The sequence below is a fragment of the Mizuhopecten yessoensis genome, unplaced genomic scaffold (genome assembly GCF_002113885.1).
Source record: "Mizuhopecten yessoensis strain PY_sf001 unplaced genomic scaffold, ASM211388v2 scaffold716309, whole genome shotgun sequence".
NCBI lineage: Eukaryota > Metazoa > Mollusca > Bivalvia > Pectinida > Pectinidae > Mizuhopecten > Mizuhopecten yessoensis.
Genome location: NW_018480052.1, coordinates 134,688 through 146,398, shown reverse-complemented (window position 1 = coordinate 146,398; position 11,711 = coordinate 134,688).

Below are 11,711 nucleotides of genomic sequence, written 5' to 3'. Positions count from 1 at the left end.
TTTTTTTTTTACTTCTAAATCAACAATATCTATTTCATCTTGTTCTTCAATTGCCTGAATTGTCTTCTTAAGATTGTCTTCCCTAACATTTTGTTGTTTTTTCCTAAAGGATGAATAAGATATACTTTTACCTCTAATTTGCAAAAGTAATGTTTCCAGAAATAATTGATCGTCTATCATAAACTCAATCACAGCATCTGAAATGTTATTTAAATTATTTAAATTATAAACTGGAGGACAGTATTGCGCTTTCGTCTCACTGATACAAGTTTTAACCATATTTAAGTACTCTAGTTCCTGTAATAGACTATTATTGAATTTCCATACTCCTTTACCAGGTATAAAGTATACAGGAAACTTGGTTCCACAATGATATAAGTTTTACTATTCCAGGTTTTTACCCGCCAATATTAAAAAACGTCCTAATAGGAGGGAAGGCGGTGTGTAGCCATATATATTAAACATAATCTTATATTCCATGAATTAGATATCGCTAGTACTGCTATGGAAGTAGTTGGTGTTGTAATTAAGCTGAATGATAAACCTATTAGTGTAATAAATACATACAATGCTTCTACATCAAGTAAAGATGAAGACTAGACCAACCTTAACATATATATAAGTACACCGTATATACTAGGCGGTGATTCCAACTGCCATCATACCCTGTGGGGAAGTAATACTTGTACCGCAAAGGGCAACATACTCTACAACTTTATTAATAATAACAATCTTGTTATCATGCGCAGTTTTGATTTTAAATGATGGCTCGGCAGGTACTAGCTACACCAGAACTCGCCGGAAAATGTACTTGGAGTGTCCATGACAATAATTTTGATAGTGATCATTTCGCTATCATAATAAAATATCGATGTAAACCACTTTGTAATAAAACAGACACTACCGTACGGCGCGGTTGAACCGACTGGGCAGGATACACGTCATCCAGTGAAAAGGGAAATAACTCCAGTACATATACGAACTTAATCAATGCCATTATCACTCTTACAAATAAATATGTTCCATTAAAGAAGAATAAAAAGTACAAATATTCTGCGATACCGTGGTGGAATGGGTAGTGTGTACGTGCCAAGCACAAAGCCTATAATAAGGCAAGACGCAGTTTTGATTTTAAAGACCTACAAGATTACAGAGAGAAAAGAGAGTTGTCCAAACAAATAATTAAAAATGCAAAAGAAACTTATTGGGAAGACTACTGTACCAATATAAATAAAGACACTTCAATGGCTAAAATTTGGAAAACTGTTAGAAATATGAACAACCATACCACAGGTACACAAATACCTGCTATAACGGATATGAATACTAAAGAGTATGTTACGGAGAACAAACACAAATCCAATTTGTTTGCAGCATCCTTCTCTTCAATAAGCAACACCAGTAACTATAAACCTGAAGTTATTGAACACAAAAGCGTTATCAAATTCGCCGTAATTATTTAATACGTAAATACCAATTAAAAATAGAGGGAATGACTAGTCAACATCCCACGATCGAAAGTCTAAAAGAAGACGCTAAATGCCTATATAATGAATCTAAAATGCCTCCATCTTATAAATCCTACTATACTTGTGTCAAAAAAATCAAATCTTCTTTTCAGCTGGGTAAAATAAATACACATATTGCCGAGTTTAGTTCAATCCCACTGTGGACCCTGAACAAACCGGAACAAACCGGATGTTATCACCTCATTGCATAAAAAATGCCAAAATACAAAATATGTGGGATTGTTGCGTCATAATACAAAAGGCCAAGCAAAAAAAAAAAAAAAGGAACTGTTATTATCGCAAACATACACTAAAGTCGGACAGTCAAGTCTCATGTCCGATTCTCAAGGTGTGCTTAGGTAATGTTTAAACTTATCATTATCTCATTAATTAGCATGGACCGTGATCACTTCTAGCTCACCAGGATGGAAATGATAGCTTGGATAGTTATAAATATTAAATGATTTTTATGATAGTCATAACATACTTGTAACATCTAGGAATTTAGATGAGTTTCTTTTTTTAAAGTTTAATCATCAACTGTTAAACACCACACTCTTAATCACACATAACCATTCTTACCAGGTATTTAAGCATCTTATTCAATGTTACAATACTATAGAAAAGTTTCATTTTATAACTATTTATATTATTATTTTAATAATATGTTTAAAGTACAAAATTATTACAAAATAAAAAAACGCTTTTCATCTTATCATATGTCATATCAGCAGCACAAGGACTACAGAATGGATATATTTAATATATATATTTGTTATATATATATATATATATATATATATAATTAATATCAAAATATTTTAAATTTTAACAATTGTTATTTAAAATCTGAAAATCTTATATGATGTATCATTAAATTACATATGATCAGTTTCCAGGTTAGATAGAACACCACCTTCTAACAACATTCTTTTCCCCATGCTTTTTCAAAAAGTGGGGGAACTGAGACCAAGCCATTAAATCTTCATTCTCAGAATTGTTTTTAGTATACATACAGGCATGTTTGTGTATACAAGTTTCTGTGTTATAGGCAGGTGTAGTCAGACTTAAGTGGGATCACACTGCCCCCTGGTATACACTGCGTGTCTGGACGGTGTTGTGCGTCTGTGGGACGGCCGCAATGGTCAGTGTGTCAACCAGTGGTCCGGTCACACAGACTCCATACTGGACCTGGACTTGTCAAGGTAATGTATACATGCTTGTATTTAATAAAACCTCTCCAGGCACACGATCATGTGATTGCTATAATACGCATCCCAGGTTCATGAAACAATTTTGGACTCAAAACTGAATTTTAAATGTCAACAAGATACAGAGGATATTCTAGGTATTCAATGTGAATAACGGGTACGGTATATAGTTCACGTCTGGGTCAAGTAGTTTGGTGTTTTGTGAGAGTGAAAGATGTTGTCTCTCAGATTTTGCATTCTTCCTATCATATGATTACTTAAATTCAAGATAGAAACAAAAAGATACATGAGTTACTTTAAATCGTTACTCTGACATTTGGATACATGATAAGTCTCTCTTACAAAATTACTGTAAAAAGTTTTTTTCACGAACCGTAAGTTATTTACAATACGTATGAAATAGAACTAGTGTCATCTAAACCCTTTTTAATCCTGTTTTATGTCACGGTACATTTATAGTTCATCCTGTGTAATCTGACTCCTGGGTATTCCTACAAACTGTCATGTCTGACATATATTATAATCTCACGTATTAAAGTTTAACTTTATACACAAACATTGTGCATGTCAAGTGTGTCACAATGTTTTAAGACTAACTGGTCCCAAACAATCTTATTTAAAATAATATAATCTCATGTATAAAAATTGTCAAATAAAACCTGTCTATTCTGACCAGCCAATTTACTGGATATGACAGGGTGTCAGATTACACAAGTTTCACTGTAAATTCGTATACAGACTGTATTGTAAATACCTACTTTTGAATTTTCAGCTGATTGGTAAAAGAAAATCTTTGGTATTGAACCGCATCGTTCAGAAATAGGTTTAAGGCTGTTTTATTTGAAGTCAAAGTATTGAAATTGTGACATAATCAACACTTTTATTGATTTGACGGACATTTTTATCTTTTCAGAAATGGGGGAAACCATGGTTACCGTGTCAGATGATAAAACGGCAAGAGTTTTCTCCCTTCACACACCAGATCGATGAGACGGACAGAACGCAGAATATCTAAACTTGCGCCTTTAAAAATGTCACCTCTAGAGAGGTGAACAGACTGGTCACAATTATATCTGTGAACTGAAACGGACAGATAATTCGCCATTGTGTCTAAACGACTACTGGAGAAAGAGCTATTACTTACACTTGTGCTGATCACAGTGAACTATGTATACTGGAGAAAGAGCTACTACTTCCACTTGGGCTGATCACAGTGAACTCTGTATACTGGACACAGAGCTACTACCTACACTTGTACTGATCCCAGTGAACTCTGTATACTGGACACAGAGCTCCTACTTACACTTGTACTGATCACAGTGAACTATGTATACTGGACACAGAGCTACTACCTACACTTGTACTGATCCCAGTGAACTATATATGCTGGACACAGAGCTACTACCTACACTTGTACTGATCCCAGTGAACTCTGTATACTGGAGACAGAGCTCCTACCTCCACTTGTGCTGACCACAGTGAACTATGTATACTAGAGACAGAGCTTCTACTTACACTTGTGCTGATCACAGAGAACTATGTATACTGGAGAAAGAGCTACTACTTCCACTTGTGCTGATCACAGTGAACTCTGTATACTGGAGACAGAGCTACTACCTCCACTTGTGCTGATCACAGTGAACTATGTATACTGGAGACAGAGCTACTACTTACACTTGTGATGATCACAGTGAACTATGTATCCTGGAGACAGAGCTACTACTTCGACTTGTGCTGATCACAGTGAACTATGTATCCTGGAGACAGAGCTACTACTTACACTTGTGATGATCACAGTGAACTATGTATACTGGAGAAAGAGCTACTACTTACACTTGTACTGATCCCAGTGAACTATGTATACTGGAGAAAGAGCTACTACTTACACTTGTACTGATCACAGAGACCTATGTATACTGGAGACAGAGCAACCACTTACACTTGTGCCGATCACAGTGAACTTTGTATACTGGAGACAGAGCTACGACTTACACTTGTGCTGATCACAGGGAACTATGTATACTGGACACAGAGCTACTACTTACACTTGTACTGATCCCAGTGAACTATGTATACTGGAGCCAGAGCTACTACTTACACTTGTACTGATCCCAGTGAACTATGTATACTGGAGAAAGAGCTACTACTTACACTTGTACTGATCACAGTGAGCTATGTATACTGGAGACAGAGGTACTACTTACACTTGTGCTGGTCACAGTGAACTATGTATACTGGAGCCAGAGCTACTACTTACACTTGTACTGATCACAGAGACCTATGTATACTGGAGACAGAGCTACTACTTCCGCATGTGCTGAACACAGTGAACTATGTATACTGGAGCCAGAGCTACTACTTACACTTGTACTGATCACAGAGACCTATGTATACTGGAGACAGAGGTACTACTTACACTTGTGCTGGTCACAGTGAACTATGTATACTCGAGACAGAGCTACTACTTACACTTGTACTGATCACAGAGACCTATGTATACTGGAGACAGAGCTACTACTTCCGCATGTGCTGAACACAGTGAACTATGTATACTGCCATTTTAACTACACATGTATGGGTGACAAACTTTATAACACTTGGGTGACCATTCAAAGAGTGTATATAGCTTGTTTGGTGCGTAATTAACAAAGCTCTCTGATGGTAAATTTACTTACCTTGCCTTAGTAGACTCTTATAAAATTATAAAGTTAAAACAGACACAATTCTGAAAGATGAATACATTCTATAATTTTCCTTTAGTTAGATCAGCCTGATGCAGAAATCCTTCAAACAACCAAATAGTATTTGTTCCGTTTTGAGATTATGAGTCATTGGGGTATCCTAGCAGTGATTGACCATGTCACTACTCCGTGTCTGGTGTGTGGAGACTAGTCTGCTATCGTGTTGTCCTCAGATAGAAAAGCTCATAATGTCAACGTTCAAGGTCACAGATCTATAAAACGAGGGTATTTTTTTTTAACATTTTTCGAACTAATGCTTAATAGTTGGGGCTAACTCTTTTCCATGACATGTCATCAGAGAATAGCAGAATGTCAAACACCTTAATCACTTGGCCATCGCGACAGAGAATAGGTCAAGTTCAAGGTCTTGTTATGGGGTCAAATAAAGGTCAAAAATTAAAAGCACAAAAAAAGTTCATTTAACATCTTGTCTTAAAGAACATGTTCTAACGAAGATATTTGCAACGTTTGAAGGTCATAGCATCAGAAATGATGAAAACGTGCCATTTTGAAAAATGTTCATTTTCCCGCCAAAATTCAAAATTTACTAAACATTGCACTTCAAACTCTTCTTCATAATCCAGAGACATATAGAGTTGATATTTGGCAAATCCGTAGCATCTGTCCATGGCTACAATAACAACTAAAATCATTGACCTTTACATTCTTTAAAGGTCACTGTGGTCAAATGACAAAAAAAAAACCTATTCTTTTTAAATAGTTCATTTTACACCACATTTTAAAGAGTACATCTTAATTAAAATAATTGTAAAGTTTCAAAGTCACAGCATCATGGTGCATATAAATATACATGTGAAACCCACAAAATATCGCTATAGCTTAATTTGATTTATTAGCATTATTTTTGCTATGACTGCTTAAATATCCAGGTGAGCGATAGATGCCCTCTGGGCCTCTTGTTTGTATCATAGATGGTTGGTTAAAATGTATTCACAATATAGTTTTTGCATCAGTGTTGCCCTTTTCTTGCAGTCAAAGCTAAAGAAGATATTTGTTCTTGTGTGTATCTTATATGGTGTGTCGGGTGGCGCTGTGGATAGCGCGCTCGTCTTCACCAAGATGGCTTGATTCAATCCCGGTCACCTGCCCGACTAACATGGGTTTTCTCCAGATACTCAGGGTTCCAACCACATTAAGAATTAAATCCTCTGCCTGCTTCCGTCAGGGCACAACAAGAATTATTGAGATATTTTGGAAAAACTGTTTGGTAATTGCTGAAGAAAAAAAAGTTCATATTACATATTGAAGATATATCCATGTAACTGTATAAATATATTAGTTAAAAAAAACAAAAAACAACAACATTGTAATACTTGGATATAAGTCGCAATTCCTGTTCTATCTTGAAACACCGGGTTGAATTTAAAATTTTGTTACGTTAAAGTTCATAAATCCCGTTCGCGCTAAGGGTTGTTTCGCCCTAAATCCCGTTTGCCTAGGTTGTTTTCCCCAAAATATTTTGTTTATATTTATACGCTAACGTAATAATTAATATTTAAATATATCAACTTAACTTATTGATGACTTTTTACATTGGTGTAGGTATATTTAAAAGAGTATGTGAGAGCGGAGTCAGCTTTTTACAGCTGACGTTTTTCACACTCGCTTAAAAAACAAAAATCTTTATTAAATTGATTTTAATGACATGGAAGCCTAAGAAGAGTTAAGTTGTCATTTAAAATTGAAAGAAAATACCAAACAATGTTTGGGGATTTCCGGCGAATCAACCTGGAACTGTAAATGATGCACTCCCGGTTTCCCCATTGAATGGCCTCTTCCAGACGAAAAAAGTTAACGGCAATGTGTAAAGGGGAAGCAACTCTGTTTACGCACCCATGTGTTACAATTAAAGAGCTACGCTCTTATGACAGAAATAACAAAAAGGATAGTTAAGATATAAATGACTTTTTATTACACACATCAAACTTTACTAAAGGGCTGTACACAAGGCAATACAATCAACTGTTAATCACTTACAATACAGGTAAAGGGACTTTAAGTCTGTTTACATACAAATCTGTCAATACGTTGAGTACATTGTAAATGTAGTGTATTTACTGTGACAGTGTAGTACACTTATAAATGTAGTATATTTACTGAGACAGTGTAATACACTAATAAATGTAGTATATTTGCTGTGACATTGTAATACACTTATAAATGTAGTGTATTTACGGTGACAGTGTAATACACTTATAAATGTAGTGTATTTACGGTGACAGTGTAATACACTTATAAATGCATTATATTTACTGTGACAGTGTAATACACTTATAAATGTAGTATATTTACTGTGACATTGTAATACACTTATAAATGCACTATATTTACTGTGACAGTGTAATACACTTATAAATGAAGTATATTTACTGTGACATTGTAATACACTTATAAATGCATTATATTTACTGTGACAGTGTAATACGCTAATAATAGTTGTATCTTTACTGTGACAGTGTAATACACTTATAAATGCATTATATTTTCTGTGACAGTGGTATACACTAATAAATGTAGTATATTTACTGTGACAGTGTAATACACTTATAAATGTAGTATATTTACTGTGACAGTGTAATATACTTATAAATGTAGTATATTTACTGAGACAGTGTAATACACTTATAAATGTAGTGAATTTACTGTGACAGTGTAATACACTAATAAATTGGTGTATTTACTGTGACAGTGTAATACACTTATAAATGTAGTGTATTTACTGTGACAGTGTAATACGCTTATAAATGTAGTATATTTACTGTGACAGTGTAATACGCTTATATATGTAGTGTATTTACTGTAACAGTGTTATACACTTATAAATCTAGTATATTTACTGTGACAGTGTAATACACTTATAAATCTAGTATATTTACTGTGACAGTGCTATACACTTATAAATGTAGTATATCCACTGTGACAGTGTATAACGTAATACGCTTATATATGTAGTGTATTTACTGTGACAGTGTTATACACTTATAAATGTAGTATATTTTCTGTTACAGTGTAATACACTTATAAATGTAGTATATTTACTGTGATAGTGTAATACACTTATAAATGTAGTATATTTACTGTGACAGTGTCATACACTTATAAATGTAGTGTATTTACTGTGACAATGTAATACACTTATAAATGTAGTATATTTACTGTGACAGTGTAATACACTTATAAATATAGTAAATTTACTGTGACAGTGTAATACACTTATAAATGTAGTATATTTACTGTGAGAGTGTAATTCACTTATAAATATAGTAAATTTACTGTGACAGTGTAATACACTTCTAAATGTAGTATATTTACTGTGACAGTGTAATACACTCATAAATGTAGTATATTTACTGTGACAGTGTACTACACTTATCAATGTAGTATATTTACTGTGACAGTGTAATACAATTATAAATATAATGTATTTACTGTGACAATGTAATACACTTGTAAATATAGTAAATTTACTGTGTACACTTAGGTATAAAGCATATTTACAAAAAATCTGAAATACTTTTCAGTGAAAAGTGAAGATAATGATTTGTGTTTTCAAATAATGCATTACAACTTTCTTACAACATATTGTTACTATAATGTAACATACATGTATACCTTAGATATTATACATTATTACAAAATATTACTACATTGTATTACAATGTACAGTAAATTTTACACACTAATACAAAATTATTACCATTACAAATTTCATTGGAAACCAAAATATGTTCACTTACAATATATTTTCAGTCATTTTCATGGTTCTCAATTTTCCTATAAAATTTATATGGATGAAAATTTGTAATATTTTTTTGTACTAATTTTTCCCCAAGTGTCAACTTTCAAACGTACATGTATGTCTTGATATTCATTAGAAACAATTACAGTAAACAGTTTACTTTATTAAAATTTTGCAAAAAGGTTCCAGGGTCAAAGGCAAAACAAAACCATGAGTTACATGTATTTGCATCTATACCTGCAGGGATTGGGCCAAATTGGCTAAAATTTATACAATCTTCCTCTTCAGAACCGGATATGCTGAGATCAAATACTCTTTAGAGATAAAAGGTTCTGATGGTGTTTTATCAAAATAATTAATTTCTTTACCCTTGGAGAGATGATCAATTACACTACAGTTCGGGTATATTTTGTTTATTTTCAGTTGGCAAGAATTAAAATTTGGATAGAATTATCATCATGTCAACATGTGAATGCAGTTTGAGCTATCAAAATTAAGATCCTGACTTGCCTCTTGGAGGGGCCTGAGGGATATGGCACCCAAAAGGGGTCGAATTGCCAAACGATTCCACACTCTTCTTCTTCAGAACCAGGTATACATGAATCGAACTTTACACGGCAGAAAAATTTAAAGCATTGACTCACAAATGTTAAACATTGAACATCATCTGTACCTATATAAGACCTAACGTGATTGTGAAGGATCCCCTTACCACTGCCAAAAGCTGTACTTACACATTGAAATCCTGTACCTATATAAGACCTAACGTGATTGTGAAGAATCCCCGTACCACTGTCTAAATCTATACTTATACATTGAAATCCTGTACATATATAAGACCTAACATGATTGTGAAGGATCCCCGTACCACTGACTAGAGCTATACTTACACATTGAAATCCTGTACCTATATAAGACCTAACGTGATTGTGAAGAATCCCCGTACCACTGTCTAAAGCTATACTTATACATTGAAGTCCTGTACATATATAAGACCTAACGTGATTGTGAAGGATCCCCTTACCACTGCAAAAAGCTGTACTTACACATTGAAATCCTGTACATATATAAGACCTAACTTGATTGTGAAGGATCCCCTTACCACTGTCAATAGCTGTACTTACACATTGAAATCCTGTACCTATATAAGACCTAACGTGATGGTGAAGGATCCCGTACCACTGCCAAAAGCTGTACTTACACATTGAAATCATGTACCTATATAAGACCTAACGTGATTGTGAAGAATCCCCGTACCACTGTCTAAAGCTATACTTATACATTGAAATCCTGTACATATATAAGACCTAACATGATTGTGAAGGATCCCGAACCACTGTCAATAGCTGTACTTACACATTGAAATCCTGTACCTATATAAGACCTAACGTGATGGTGAAGGATCCCGTACCACTGTCAAAAGCTGTACTTACACATTGAAATCCTGTACGTATATAAGACCTAACGTGATTGTGAAGGATCCCCGTACCACTGTCTAAACCTATACTTACACATTGAAATCCTGTACCTATATAAGACCTAACTTGATTGTGAAGGATCCCCTTACCACTGTCAATAGCTGTACTTACACATTGAAATCCTGTACCTATATAAGACCTAACATGATTGTGAAGGATCCCGAACCACTGTCAATAGCTGTACTTACACATTGAAATCCTGTACCTATATAAGACCTAACTTGATTGTGAAGGATCCCCGTACCACTGTCAATAGCTGTACTTACACATTGAAATCCTGTACCTATATAAGCCCTAACATGATTGTGAAGGATCCCCGTACCACTGACTAGAGCTATACTTACACATTGAAATCCTGTACCTATATAAGACCTAACATGATTGTGAAGGATCCCGAACCACTGTCAATAGCTGTACTTACACATTGAAATCCTGTACCTATATAAGACCTAACGTGATGGTGAAGGATCCCGGACCACTGTCAAAAGCTGTACTTACACATTGAAATCCTGTACATAATGTATATAAGACCTAATGTGATTGTGACGGATCCCTTTACCACTGCCTAAAGCTGTACTTACACATTGAAATCCTGTACATAATGTATATAAGACCTAATGTGATTGTGACGGATCCCTTTACCACTGCCTAAAGCTGTACTTACACATTGAAATCCTGTACATATATAAGACCTAACATGATTGTGAAGGATCCCCGTACCACTGTCTAAAGCTATACTTACACATTGAAATCCTGTACCTATATAAGACCTAACGTGATGGTGAAGGATCCCCGTACCACTGTCTAAAGCTGTACTTACACATTGAAATCCTGTACATAATGTATATAAGACCTAATGTGATTGTGACGGATCCCTTTACCACTGCCTAAAGCTGTACTTACACATTGAAATCCTGTACATATATAAGACCTAATGTGATTGTGAAGGATCCCCGTACCACTGTCAAAAGCTGTACTTACACATTGAAATCCTGTACCTATATAAGACCTAA